The 16,069-nt window shown below is 38.2% G+C and overlaps 1 pseudogene; it reads right to left on the reverse strand.

Annotated features, from left to right (window-relative positions):
* Positions 1–9,842: 9,842 nt before the first annotated feature.
* LOC119507680 lies at positions 9,843–14,306 on the reverse strand (annotated as a pseudogene).
* Positions 14,307–16,069: the final 1,763 nt, after the last annotated feature.

The following is a 16,069-nucleotide window of genomic DNA, read 5'->3' on the forward strand; positions in this document are numbered from 1 at the left end:
CATAGGTACCAGTAAATTGCTCTCTCCATGTGGCGGTTACCATTGCCCAGCCCCCACTCTCTCGGCAGTCAGGAGTTGGGTCCAGCCCCTAGAATAGCTTGCTGGTGCAAGAAAGGGACATAAAAATCCAATTCCCCAAGATCCAGGGTGGACACAGGCCGATCGGTGATCAGGATTTTTGATTAGCTAATTCAGATCACTGAAGACCCAGTTCTGAGGGTGGTTGTTGCTCCAACCTGCCTCAGACAAGGGTGGCAGAGGAGACTCAAAGACAGTATGCTTCCTCAGACCTGCAGAGGACAGCTGGAGGGTGGCATTTGCTGGGCAGGTCAAGAAAGGGCAGCTGTAAAGACATGGAAGAAGCTCAGGGTGCCCTTCCTGATGCCTGCCTCATCCCTGCTCCAGGTCAACTAGGTGCCCCCTTGTGGGTCCCTGGCCTTGATCTGCTGGGAAAGACTGACTTGGAAAACTTCTCCTTGATGTGTCCCCCCCTCCCAGAATCTGCCCTCAGGGCACAAGCAGCTAGAGACAGTGAAAGGAGTGTAAGAAACAATTGATACAGATGGCCAGGGTGGGGGAGTGGGGGAGACTTACCTGCTTTAAGTCCAGAAGTGGAATACCTGGAAGAGGGAGAAGGTCTGTCTCTTTAGAGAGAGCATTAAAACTCCTGTAAACAGGGGAACTCCTGAGACTTCTAGCAAGCACAAGCTGAGGATTGGACACAGGCCCAGAAAATACAGGGAGGACATTGTATTTTGTGTATGCCTTGGATGGACCTTCCTGATAGGAGGGCTGACACTAAGAAAATCTCTGTCATATCACCAGCTGGCTCCAATCTCAGGGAATAAATCCTAGAGTTATTTAAATATGAAAATGTAGAGTGTGCAACATAATATTGCTGTACAAACAAAGAAATAGGAAATGATGGAACATCCAATGGGAGAGGACAAAAATCCAGAAAACACCAACGAAGAAGACAGACAGTAGACATACTGGTGACAGATTTGTTCAAAAATGTTCTTCAATACGCTAAAGGAGATGAAGGAAAATACAGAGAAAGAACTAAAGGGTATTAGGAAAATAATAAATGAACAATAGGAGAATCTCAATAAAGAGATGGACATTAAAATCAAGCAAACAAACAGAACTACTGGTATTGAAAACCACAATAACTGACATGAAAATTTCCCTGAAAGATTTCAGCAGTAAATAGGAGCTGTCAGAAGAAAGATCAGTGAATTCGAAGACAATACAATTGAAATAAGCCAGACTGAGGCACAGAAAGAAAAAGGAATTGGAAAAAGCAAAAATACCGTAAGAGACCTCTGGGACAACATCAAGGGTACCAATAGACACATTATGCAGGGTGGGGTGGGGGGGACGACTCAGAAGCAGAAGAAAAAGCAAAAAGGGCAGGAGGAATATTCAAAGAAATAATAATAGAAAACTTCCTAAACTTATCAAAAGATGTGAATATGCACACCCAAGAAGCCCAGAGAACACTAAACAGGATAAACTTGAGTAAAAATATGCACTGCCACATACTGATCAAACTGTCAGATGCAAGGGACAGGGAGAGAGTTCTGAAAACTGCAAGAGAAAAGCAGTGTGTTATGTATAAGGGAATACAATAAGATTAAGTGCTGAGTTTTAATCAAAAACCATGGAGGCAAGAAGGCAATGGGTTGACACTAAAGTCCTGAAATAAATTAATTACCAACCAAGAATTTATGCCCAATGAGACTTTCAAACATGAGGGAGAGATTAAAACATGTTAAATTTTAACCCTGTGAGAAAGGACCGTATATGGTAAAATACAAAAAATCAAATAAATATGAAAGTAAATGTTAATGGGAGAATTGAAGGGCAAAAATGTAAATGGCTTAAACTCTCCAGTAAAAAGGGAGAGGTTAGCAGAATGGATTACAAAAAGCATGACCCAACTATATACTGTCTATAAGAGAGTCACCTTAAGTTTAAAGGCATAGGTAGGTTGAAAGTGAAAGGATGGAAAAAAAATATACCACACAAGTCATAACCAGAACAGAACTCTTGTAGCTATACTAATATCAGGCAAAATAGTATTTAAGTCAAAGACAGTTATGTAGACTAAAATGGTCAGTATATACTGATAAAAGGGGGTCAATTCAGCAAGAAGACATAATTAAAAATACATATCCAAAATATATGACACAAATATCAACAGGTTTGAAGGGAAAATTAGACAGCTCCACATTAATAGTAGATTTCAATACACCACTTTCAGTAATTAAGAGAACATGTAGAAAGAAGACCAATTAGAAAATAAAAGATTTCAATGGAACTCTAAACTAAATACACCTAACTGACATATATGGAACACTTCACCCAATGTAGCAGAATGCACATTCTTCTCTAGTGCACGTGAATCATTCTTCAGGATAGAGCATATGTTGGTCACAAAACAAATCTCAATGAATTAAAAAATACTGAAATGATACAGTGTATCTTCTCTCTCCACAATGGAATAAAAGCTAGGAAAAAAAAAGAAAAACTCATGATCATCTCAATTTACACAGAAAAGGCCTTTGACCAATCCGATATCAATTCTTGATTAGAAATATAAGAAGAGATGGTGTTTTGGTTTGCTAAAGCTGACAAAATGCAACATACAAGAAATGGGCTGGCTTTTTTTTAAATTCAATTTTATTGAGATATATTCACATACCATACAATCATCCAAAGTGTACAATCTGTTGTTCATAGTACCATCATATAGTTGTGCATTCATCACCCCAATCTATTTTTTGAACATTTTCCTTGTAACAGAAAAAGTGAAAATAAGAATAAAAGTAAAAGTAAAAAAGAACACCCAAATCATTACCCCACCCTATTTTTCATTTAGTTTTTTGTCTCCATTTTTCTACTCATCCATCTGTACACTGGATAAAGGGAGTGTGATCCACAAGGCTTTCACAATCACACTGTCATTCCTTGTAAACTACATTGCTATACAATCATCTTCAAAAGTCAAGGCTGCCAGGTTGCAGTTTGATAGTTTCAGGTATTTACTTCTAGCTATTCCAATGCATTAAAAAAGACTAAAAAGGTTTTAATGCCCACCAGAGTGACCTCTTGACTCCATTTGGAATCTCTCAGCCACTGAAACTCTATTTCATTTCATTTTGCATCCCCCTCTTGGCCAAGAAGATATTCTCAATTCCACAATGTGGGGTCCAGATTCATCCCCTGAAGTCATATCCCACATTGCCAGGGAGATTTACACCCCTGGGAGTCAGAGCCCATATGGGGGGGAAGAGCTGTGAGTTCACCCACTGAGTTGGCTTAGCTAGAGGAAGAAGGCCACATCTAAGCAACAAAGAGGTACTCAGGAGGGGACCTTTAGGCACAATTTTAAGCAGGTTTAGCCTCTCCTTTGCGGTAACAAGCTTCATAAGGGCAAGTCCCATGACATAAGGCTTGACACATCAAACCACCAGTCCTCAATGTTTGTGAGAACATCAGCATCAGTCCAGGTGAGGAAACCCAATACCTCCACATTTCCCCCCAGCTCCTCAGGGGTCCCTGCACATACGTATTTTATTCTCTGAATGGATTGGCTTTTAACAATGGGGATTTATTAGCGTAAATGCCTACAGTTCTAAGGCCATGACAATGTTCAAATTAAGGCATGAACAGGAGGATACCTTTTTCCAAAAGTAAGGCTGCTGGCAATCTGGGACATCTCTGTCACATGGGAAGGCACATGGTTTTGTCTGCTGATCACCTTTTCTTTCCTGGGTTCCATTGCTTCTAGATTCTGGCTTCAGTGGCTTCTCTATGAGCCTCTCTGCTTTTCTGGAATCCTCTGTTAGTCTTTCTTGTGTCTCTGAGCTTCTTTGTGTGGCTTTCTCTGTTTTCTGTAGGTCCTCTCTCCAGAGTTTTTTTTGTATAAACTTCTCTGTGTGTTTTAGCCTTTTATAAAGGACTCTAGTAAGAGAATTACGATCCAATTTGAAAGAGGTGGGTCACATCTCAGTGGAAATAACCTAATCAAATGATCCCACCTACAATAGGTCTACACCCACAGGAATGTATTAAAATAACATGACTCTTTCTGGGGTACCTACAGCCTCCAAACTACCACAGAATGATACTTCTTCATTATGTTAAAGAACATTAATGAAAAAACCCGCAGCTAACATCATGCTCAGTGGTGAAATACTGGAAGCTTTCCCTCTAAGATTAAGAACAAGACAAGGATGCCCACTGTCACCACTGTTATTCAACATTGTACTGGAAGTTCTAGACAGAGAATTAGGCAAGAAAAAGAAATAAAAGGCATCCAAATTAGGAAGGAAGAAGTGAAGCTTTCCCTATTTGCAGATTACATGATTATGTGTGTGTATATATATATGTGTGTGTGTGTGTATATATATATAATATCCTGGAAAATCTGCAACATAGCACCTAGAGCTAATGAATGAATTCAAAAAAAGTCTAGGGGTTCAAGGTTAACATGCAAAAATCAAAAGTGTTTCTATACACTAGTAATGAACAATTGGTGGAATAAATCAAGAAAAAAATCATTTCACAATAGAAACTAAAAGGATCAAATATCTAGGAATAAATCTAACCAAGGATGTAAAGGTCTTGTAAACAGAAAACTACAATACATTGCTAAAAGAAATAAAAGATGATCCAAATAAATGGAAGGGCATTCAGTGTTCATGGATTGGAAGACTAAATATGGTTATAATGACAAAACTCCCCAAGTGATTTACAGAATCAATGCAATCCCAATGAAAAGTCCAATGACCTTCTTTGAAGAAATGCAAAAGCAAAGCATCTATTTACGTATAAGGGTAAGTGTCCCTAAATAGCCAAAGCCATCTCGAAAAAAAGAAGAATCAAGTTGGAGGACTCAAACTTCCTGATCTTAAAACTTATTATAAAGCCACAGTAATCAAAACAGCATGGTCCTGATACAAGGACAAACATATAAACCACTAGAATCAAACTGAGAGCTCAGAAATGAACCTTAGTATTTGTGGCCAACTACTTTTTGACAAGGGGGAAAAGACATGGATCGGGAAAGAATAGTTTCTTCAACAATTATTACTGGATCTCCATTTGCAAAAGTATGAAAATCAATGCAAATCAAAAATGCAAATCAAAATCGCAATCTGATACCATTTCACATCCACTATAATGGCTACTATTAAAAAAATGGACAATTACAAATGTTGGAGAAGATATGGGGAAATATGAATGCCCATTCATTGCTAGTGGGATGTAAAATGATGTAGCCACTGCGTGGAAGACAGTTTAATGATTCCTCAGAAAGTTAAGTATAGAATTATCATATGAGTCAACAATCCCACTTCTAGGTATATACCCAGTAAATTGAAAGTAGGGATTCAAACAGATATTTGCAAATTGATGTTCATAGCAGCATTATTCACAATTACTGAAAAATGGAAGCAAACCAAATGTCCATTAACCAATGAATGTATAAACAAAATGTGGCCATAAAAAAGAATGAAGTTCTGATGCATATGACAACATGGATGAATCTTGAAGATATCATATTGTGTGAAATGAGCCAGACACACAAGGACAAATACTATATTATTAGCTGGATATTAAATAATTATATTAACTAAACTTCTAGCATCAGAATCTAGAATATAGACTACCAGGGGATGGGGTAGAGTAGGAAATAGGGAGTTAAGGTTTAGTAAGTACAGAGTGTCTATTTAAGATGATGGGAAAGCTTTGGTAATGGTTGGTGGTGATGGTAGTACAACATCGTGAACATGTTAGCACTGAATTATATATTTGAGTGTGGTTTAAAGGGGGAAGTTTTAGGTTCCATATATATTACTACCATAAAACTTATTAAAAATCCATGGAACTGAACAACACACAGAGTGAGCCCTAAGTTTAACCATGGACTGTAGTTAATAGTACAATTGTAAAAATGTTCTTTTGTCAATTGTACCAAATATTCCATCTTATTACTAATAGGGTGCTATATGGAAATCATGTATTTTATGCATGACTGTTCTGAAAACACTCAACTTCTCTAATAAAAAAAAGAATGTAGGCAAAATGAAGCGAGATAAATGTGGAAAACAAATGCTTCAAGAATTTTTTTATATATTAAATTAACTCTATACATGTAGCCATGTATAGAATGTAACAGCCTATATTCTGGCTATGAAATAATATAGCATGTTCTTACAGATAATATAACTTTTAAATTATACTGTATGCTTATAAAGTACCTAGATACATAATTTAATTTAAACATTAGCTCCTGATTTAAAAATATGCCTGTTCTACATGTTGGGCTCCAGTTTGGGTACTGTGTAGGTCTTTACTACTCAAAGTTTGACCCATGGAACAATGCAGCATGTATACTTGCTAAAAATGCAGAATTCCAGGCCCATCTCAGACCTACTGAATCATGGGATCAAAACTTGCAATTTAATACTGTCCATAAGTGATAAATTTGCACATTAAAGTTTAAGGAGCATGGGTTTGGGTGACTGCACCATAATAAGGTGAGTTGTTTCTTAAATATGATGTTCATAAACCAAAATCATGAGCAACAAAAGAAAAAAATAAATTGGACTTCATCAAAATTAAAACCTTTTGTACATAAAAGGACTTGGTCATGAAAGTAAAATTACAAACTACAGAATTGTAGAAAATACTTGGAAACCACCTATCTGTTAAGGGTTTAATATCCAAAATATATAAAGAAATCCTACAACATGACAACAAAAAGACAAACAACCCTACTTTAAAATGGGAAAAAAGACTCAAATGGACATTTCTACAAAGAAGATATACAAATGGAAAAAAAAAAAAAGCACCTGAAATGACACCCTTATTAGCCATTAGGAAAATGCAAATCAAAATGACAATGGAGGACTTCCAGTAAGATGGCAGATTAGGAGAGGCAGAGCAAAATTCTCCTCCATGAGAAACACCAGATAAAGGACAGAAAGCACTCCAGAACACCAGTTGCAGGGTGCCATTGGCTGGGCAGGGACTTCTATACCACATAGCGGGGACTTAGCTGGAGAGACACAGAGACTGCGTTTGAGAGGTTGGGGTGAATGTGTTTGGCCCAGACCGTTGCAAGGGATGGGCAGCTGGAACCAGCTAATGAGCACAGGAAGGAGCAGATTTCCACACCCCATGCACCCTTCTCAGTGGTTGGCTGGGGAGATAACCCCTCATAACACTGCAGGAGAGAGCTGCCATGCTGGGGACTGGGGTAGTGGGGGTTGTTGAGCTAGCGTGAGTATGTATGCCTGTGCGTATGCATATGAATATGCACCCTTGGGTTTGGGTAGAAAGCAGGTGTAATTACATGTTATGCCCTGTAACCATTGACTGAATAACACCTTACGGCTACTGATGCTGATGCGTTAATCCTTCAATTTAAGTCCAGCTACGAGTTAACTGACTGCTGCGGGGCCTCCTGTAGGCCATAGCTGAGTCATAGCAATTTCCTTCCCCCAAAAATAAGATACCAAATATATGATACCACAGTTACGTGTGATCATGGGCTGATTAGTCATTAGTCCATCAAGATGTCTTATTTAAGGGGAACGAGTGGGCAATTTTAAGTTCCATGGCCCTGAAGAAAGAACCAGATGCCAGTTATAGTTCCGATATAGAAACCCCCATGATTGATGGGCCTGGAGCGAGAAGAGGGATATCTGCTGAGCAGGTTGTTGGTTTCTCGAAGCTTGGTGGTTAAGGAAAGATAAAGGAAAGGGTAAGCATGGTGACGAGGATGAGTTATAAGGAATGTGGTATGTACAATCAAGAATTTGATGTACTATGTAATATTAATAATAGCTAGTATATAGAGAATATTCATGGGGAATATAAATGTATGCACGATAAAGCATAGAACTTTTTCTGTGCTTCATTTTCACGTGGTGAAACATAATTAAGTGCTTTAATACTGGTGTGGCACATTAAGATTGAATTAGGTTACAATTGTTTTATCAGGGGGCAGTTTAATGAGAATTTCAGCTTTGGGAGCTGATGGTGAGGTTAATTGTGATCTCCTCCTTGAGCACCCTTGGAAGCGTGCGTTTCATTTCTGGCTTACGAGACCAGTGTAATTTATTATACTACGAGGACCGTTATCATTTTATTAGGTTGTTTTCAATTAGGCCTGCGATGGGTATTAGGATTAGAATGATGGAGAAGTATGAGATTGATGCCAGTTGACTGATGATGATGAATGGTTGTTCCACTGGTTGTCCTCTGATTCATGTTAGGATTAGTAGATTGGCTATTAGGATTCAGAATAGGCATTGGCTGATGGGTTGGAATATGAGGCTCCTTTGTTTTGCTGTGTGAACTATGGGGATAATTGTAAGTACTACAATAGAGCAAATTAGAGCTAAAACACCTCCGAGTTTATTGGGGATAGAGCGTAGGATGGCGTAGGCAAAAAGGAAGTATCATTCAGGTTTAATGTGTGGTGGGGTATTGAGTGGGTTTGCTGGAGTATAATTATCAGGGTCCCCTAGAAGTTCTGGGTAAAATAGTACTAGCGCTAGCATGATGAGGACTATAAGGAATAGGCCTAGGATGTCATTTATAGTGTAGTATGGGTGAAATGGGATTTTATCGGAGTCTGATGAAATGCCTAGTGGGTTGTTTGATCCTGTTTCATGAAGGAAAAGTAGATGTGTTAGTACAAGGGCTAAAATGATAAATGGGAGGATGAAGTGAAATGTGAAGAAGCGAGTTAGTGTGGCTTTGTCGATGGAAAATCTGCCTCAAATTCATTCTACCAGGTCTGTTCCCATGTATGGGATGGCTGAAAATAAGTTTGTAATCACTGTTGCTCCTCAGAATGATATTTGTCCTCATGGTAGCACATATCCTGTAAATGCTGTGGCTGTCACAGTAAATAGTAGGATGATTCCAATATTTCAGGTTTCTAAGTAAGAGTAAGAGCCATACAGGCCAAGGCCAATGTGTAGGTATAAGCACATAAAAAATATTGATGCTCCGTTAGCATGGAAGTAGCGAATAAGTCAGCGATAGTTTACGTCTCAACAGATATGGGCAACAGATAAGAAGGCAGTTATGGTGTCAGATGTGTAATGTATTGCCAGGAATAGGCCTGTTAAGATTTGAATAATCAAGCAGATTCCTAGGAGTGACCCAAAATTTCATCATGCTGAAATGTTTGATGCTGCAGGTAACTCAATGAATGTGTGATTGATAATTTTGAATAGTGGGTATGTTTTACGAATGTTGGTCATTAGTTCTCATAGTTGAATTACAACAGTGGTTTTTCATATCACTGGTCATAGTTAGATTCCATGTGAGAATTATGATATATACTGTATTTTTGTTAAGTGTAGTTTTTGTGGTTAGTTTTATTGGTTTTTCATCTAAGCCATCTCCTGTTTATGGTGGTTTAGGGTTGATTGTGGGTGGAGGGGTTGGATGTGGTATGTAATGAGTTTTGGGGGGTCCTTTTTAGGTAAATAGTCTTTTTTTGGTTTATCTTGGTGATATGTTGGTAGTGTTTGGGTATACTATGGCTTGAGGGTCAAATGTTGTTTTAGGGGGCTTATTTGTAGGCTTGTTGGTTGAAGGGTTAGTGATTGTTTGGCTTTCAGGTAATGATGGTATAGGGTCCATGTTTTGTAATTTAAAGTATATAGAGGACTGAGTTGTTTTTAATAGTGGGCAGGTGGGATTTATTCATGAAGATTATGTTGGGGTGTCTGCATTGTATGATTATGGGGGTTGATTAATGGTTGTAGCTGGGTGGGCCTTATTTGTTAGTATTTTTATTGTAATTGAGGTTACTTGGGGTGGTAGAGCAGTAAGAGTGAGATTAAGGATAGCATAATGAAAAAGGAAAGGAAGTAGAGCTTAATTAGTCCTTTTTGGTTGGAGATGTTAACTGAGGCTAGGAGATTAAATTGAGATAGGTTTTTGGGGGCTGTTTTTTCAAGTCAGATCAAGTCTAACAGGGTTGACACTAAGTTTTGGCTGGTGGTGAGAGCAGAGTATGGTGATGTTCGGTGCATAATGATAGGGAAGAATCATAATAGGTTAGAGAACATATGCAGGTAAGGTGATTTTTTGAATTGTAGGTTGCAAGTCAGTTGGTTTAGTTCTATAGCTAATATAAATTCGGAGATGGTAACTGCTAGTGCTGATAATTTTAAATGTATTGGTATTGTTATATGGGGAACTGTCATTGGTACTATATTGTTAGAAATTAGGAATCCTGCGAATATACTGCCTACTGCTAAACATTTAATGGGGTTGAGGAGGGAGGGGTTGTTTTCATTGATCAGGGTTAAAGTTTGAAAGCGTGGCTGATTGAGTAGGATGAAGAAGATAATGTGTGTGCTGCAGATGGCTGTAAGGGAGGTGGCGATCATAGTAATTAGAAGAGCTCAGGTGTTTGTATATGACGTGCTTGCTGTTTCAATGATTAAATCCTTAGAGTAGAAGCCAGTAAGGAATGGTATTCCGGTTAGTGCCAGGCTTCCAATGATAAGGGAGGATGTGGTAAGTGGGAGGGCTTTGAATAATCCACCTATTTTTCAGATATCCTGTTCATTGTTCAAGTTGTGGATGATGGAGCCAGAGCATAGGAATAACATGGCTTTGAAGAATGCATGGGTACACATGTGTAGGAATGCTAAGTGGGGTTGATTAACTCTGTTTGTTACTATTATTAGGCCCAGTTGGCTGGACGTTGAAAAAGCAATTTTTTTTTTAATGTCATTTTGTGCTAGAGCACAGATTGTGGTGAATAGGGTGATGATAGCTCCTAAGCATATGGTTAGTGTTAGAACTATGTCATTGTATTGTAGGAGTGGGTAGAATCATACAAGAAGGAAAATGCCCACTACCACTATGGTGCTAGAATGTAATAGTGTGGATACTGGGGTTGGTCCTTCTATGGCTGAGGGCAATCAAGGGTGTAGTCCAAATTGGGCTGATTTCCCTGTTGCAGCCAGGAGCAGGCCTAAGAGGGGCAAGGAGTTTTCACTAAGATTGAGTATAAAGATTTGTTGGAGTTCTCATGAGTTAGAGTGGAGTAGAAATCATGCTATGGCTAGGATAAAGGCAATGTCTCCAATGCGGTTATATAGGACTACTTGAAGTGCTGCTGTGTTAGCGTCGGCCCATCCGTATCATCATCCAATTAATAGGAAAGATATGATACTGACTCCCACTCATCCAATAAACAATTGAAATTAGTTGTCAGTGGTTACTAAAATAATTATGTTGATGAGAAATAGAAGGAGGTATTTGAAGAAGCAGTTAACGTTGGCGTCTGAGTGTATGTATCATATTGAGAATTCTATGATGGATCATGTTACAAAAAGTGCTACTGGAATGAATATTAATGAAAAGTGATCTAGTTTAAAGCTTAGGGTAAGTTTTATAGTTTGGATTGTAATTCAATGCCAGTTTGAAATTGTTGCTTCTTGTCCTGATCAGATGAATATGATAGTTGGAATTATGCTAGTCAGGAAGGCATATATAATAGATGTTTTTACATAGTTTTGATATTGGTCAGTAAGATAGATTTTTGAAGTGGCTAAGATAGTGGGTATTATGAGAATGAAAAAGGTAACAAGCAGATTTCCAAGCTCCATGCACCTGTCTCAGCAGTTGGCTGGGGAGATAACCTTTCACAGCCCCACAGCCAGTAGTTTCCATGAGGGAAATCAGGATTCAGCAGATTTTTGGTGACCATATTCACTCTTCCTCTACAGAAGCAAGGGGTGAACACAGTCGAGAGACAAGAGCACTGCACGGAAGCTCTGGGAGTCCCTCTCCAACCCCAGGGACTTGTGCGCACATGACAGACAGGGACTGCAGTGCATTTGAGCTGAAGGGTGATATGTGCAGCTCCCCAGTCCCAGAGTGGTCCACTCACAGCCCAGGGAACTGCCAGGAAAACCGTGTCCTGGAGAAGACTCCCTGCCAAACTGGGCAGGGCCTGCCTCCCTCCCACAGGGCTGGCAGTCCCAAATACACATGGAGAACTCTTGTGCTGATTAGATTTCCATCTGGGTGGGACCCTGCCTAGTGCACAGGTGAAGTTTGGGGAAAGCTGGCCTAAGAGTCTCTCAAGAGGGGGCTTAAGAGCCCCATCTTCTTGTAGAAGAGGGAAAGTGCTCTCCTCCAAGCTGTAGTTCTGCCAAATTATGGATAAATGTTCAAATAATCCTGCATATCCTAAAATAACTGTATCAAAATAAGCAAATGCTGTGAGGCCAACAACAGAAAATCATAAGGCACATTAAGAAACAAGAAGATATGGACAACCCAAATGACCAAATTAAAAAGCTGGAGGAGACACAGATCATGGAGCAATTAATCAAAGAAGTACACACAAATCTCCAAAGCAACCTTAATGAGTTGGCTAAGGAGATAAAGGACATCAAGAAGACTCTAGAAATGCTTAGAGAAGAATTTTAAAGAGTCAATTAAAAAAATAGCCAATCTTATGGAAATAAAATATACTGTTGATCAAATTAAAAAAGTACTAGAGACACACAACAGCAGATTTGAAGAAGCAGAAGAAAGAATAAGTGAACTAGAGGACAGCACAATTGAATGTGAATGCACAAAAGGAAAAACAGTGAAAAAACTGAAAAATTTGTAACAGAGCTTAGGGAAATGATGGAGAACATGACACACTTAAATATAAGTATTATTGGTGTCCCAGAAGGTGAAGAGAAGAGTAAAGGTCTAGGAAGAGTATTTGAAGACATAGTTGGGGAAAATTTCCCAACCCTACTAAATGACATAAGTATACAAATCAAAGATGCCAAAATAACTCCAAATATAATAAATCCAAATAGACACACTCTGGGACATATGCTAATCAGATTGTCAAAGGCTGAAGATAAGGAGAAATCCTGAAGGTGGCAAGACAGAAGCGATTCACCACGTACAAGGGAACCACATAAGACTGAGTACTGACTATTCAGCGGGTGCCATAGTGGCAAGAAGGCAGTGGTATGACATATTTAGGATTCTGAAAGAGAAAAATTGCCAAGAATTTTTTATCCAGAAAAACTCTCCTTCAAAATTGAGGAAGAGTTTAAAATTTTCACAGATAAACAAATGCTGAGAGTTTGTTAACTAGAGATCTGTACCACAAGAAATTATTACAGGAAGTTCTACTGGCTGAAAAAAAAAAAGAATATACAGAGAGGTCTGGAGAAGGGCACAGAACTGAAGAATATTAGTAAGAAAATCATAAAGGGCAAAAGGGGGGGCAGATCTGACAAATAAAAACCAAAGGATAAAATGGTTGATTCAAGAACTAACTGTCTTCACAGTAACAACATTGAATGTGAATGGATTTGATTCCCCAATTGAAAGATATAGATTGGCAGAATGGATTAAAAAGTATGAACCATTAATATGCTGTTTATAAGCAACTCATCTTAGATGCAGCTACACAAAGAGATTGAAAGTGAAAGGATGGAAAAAATATTCCATGCAAACTAAAGCTAAAGGAAATCATGGATAGCAATACTAATAACAGACAAAATAGACTTTAAGTGCAAAGATGTCATCAGAGCCAAAGAAGGACACTATATATTAATAAAAGGGAAAATTCATCAAGAAGTAATAAAAACTGGCGGTTTGATGTGCTGAGCCCTCGAGCATGGGACTTGCCCTTATGAAGCTCATTACCACAAAGGAGAGTCTAAAAAAAAAAAAAAAAAAAAAAAAAGAAGTAATAAAAACCATAAATGCTTATGCACCCAATCAAGGTGCTCCAAAGTACGTGAGACAAATACTGGCAAAACTGAAGGAGGAATAGGCATTTCTACAATAATAGTGGGAAACTTCAATACACCACTCTCTTCTATAGATAGAACAACAAGTCAGAGAACCAATAAGGAAATTCAGAACCTAAACAATGTGATAAATGAATTAGACTTTATAGACTTATATAGAGCATTACATCCCAAATTACCAGGGTATACATTCATCCCCAGCACTCACAAAATATTCTCCAACATAAGTCATATGCTGGGACATAAAATAAGCCTTAACAAATTTAAAAGATTGAAGTTATTCAAAGCAAATTCTCTGACCAAAATGAGAATGCAGCTAGAAGTCAATAACTATTAAAGAACTCAATCATTCACAAATATGTGGAGTTTAAACAACACACTCCTAAACAATCAGTGGGTCAAAGAAGAAACTGCAAGAGAAATTGCTAAATATCGAGAGATGAATGAAAATGAGAACACAACTGTGATGGTTAGGTTCATGTGTCAACTTGGCCAGGTGACCCAGCTGTCTGGTCAAGCAAACACTGGCCTAACAATTGCTGTGAGGACATTTGAGGCTGGTTTATTAAATCATCAGTCAACTGCAGCTGTGACTGATAACTCATCAAAGGGCGTGCCTTCCACAATGGGAGAATGCAATTGGCTGGATTTGATCCAATTAATCAGTTGAAGACTTATAAGCAAGACAGATAGAGGACCTTCACTTCTTCTTCAGCTGCCCAGTGAAGCATTTCCTGAGGAGTTTGTTGAAGTTGCCAGTTCGTTTCCTGAGGAGTTCATCAAACACATTCGTTGAAGATCCCAGTTCATTTCCTGAGGAGTTCATCGAAGTTGCCGGTTAGTTTCCTGAGGAGTTCATTGGACATCTTCCTTGGAGTTGACAGTTTTTGGACTCGTGCATACCCACAGTTGCTTGAGTCACTTTTACAATTTGATAATCAGAGACACCTCTCATTGACTCTGTTTCCCTAGAGAATGCTAACTAATACAACAACATATCAAAACCTATGGAATTCAGTGAAGGTGGTGCTAAGGCAGAAATTTATACCTCTAAATGCATACACTAAAAAGGAAGAAAGAACTAAAATCAAAGAACTAAGGGAACAACAGAAGAAGTTAGAGAATGATCAGTAAACTAACCTAAAGCAAGTAGAAGAAAAGAAATAACAAGGATTAAAGCAGAAATAAAAGATATGGAGAGCATAAAACAATAGAGAGAATAAATAAAACCAAAAGTTTGTTCTTTGAGAGCAACAAGATTGACAAACCTGTAACTAGACAGATGAAGTAAAAAAGAGAGAAGACCAAAATAAATGAAATCATAAATGCAATGGGGGATATTACTGTGGATCCTAAAGAAAGTTAAAAAATCCTCAGGGGATACTATGAACAAGTATATGTCAACAAACTAGACAATTTAGAGGAAATGGATAATTTTCTGGAAACACATGAACAGCCTAGACTAACCTGAGAAGAAATAGAAGACCTCAACAAACCAATCACAGGTAAAGAGATCCAATTAGTCTTCAAAAAGCTTCCTATCAAGAAAGAAAGCCCAGAGCCAGATGGCTTCAGTGGAATTTTACCAAAATTTCCAAAAATAACTAAAACCCTTTCTGCTCAAGCTCTTTCAAAAATTTAAAGAAACAGGGACACTACCTAACTCATTTATGAATCTAGCATCACTCTAATACCCAAATTAAATAAAGATGCTACAAGAAAGGAAAACTACAGGCCAATCTCCCTTATGAAGATAGATACAAAAATCCTCAACAAAATACTTGCAAATCAAGACCAAAGACACATTAAAAGGGTCATACAACACGACAAAATGGGGTTCATTCCAGGCATGCAAGATGGTTCAACAGAAGGAAATCAATCAATATATTACAACACATCAACAAATCAAAAGGGAAAAATCAAATGATCATCTCAATAGATGCAGAAAAAGCATTCAACAAAATTGGCATCCTTTTTTGATAAAATCACTTCAAAAGGTAGGAATTGAAGGACACTTCCTCAATATGATAAAGGGCATATATGAAAAACCCACAGGCAACATAATACACAATGATCAGAGACTGAAAGCCTTCCCCTAAGATTGAGAATGAGACAAGGATGCCTGCTGTCACCACCGTTATTCAACATTGTGCTAGAAGTTCTAGCCGCAGCAATCCAGGAAGTAAGAGAAATAAAAGGTATACAAATTGGAAAGGAAGAAGTAAAACTGTCATTATTCACAG

This window comes from Choloepus didactylus, chromosome 13 (genome assembly GCF_015220235.1).
Source record: "Choloepus didactylus isolate mChoDid1 chromosome 13, mChoDid1.pri, whole genome shotgun sequence".
Taxonomy (NCBI): domain Eukaryota; kingdom Metazoa; phylum Chordata; class Mammalia; order Pilosa; family Megalonychidae; genus Choloepus; species Choloepus didactylus.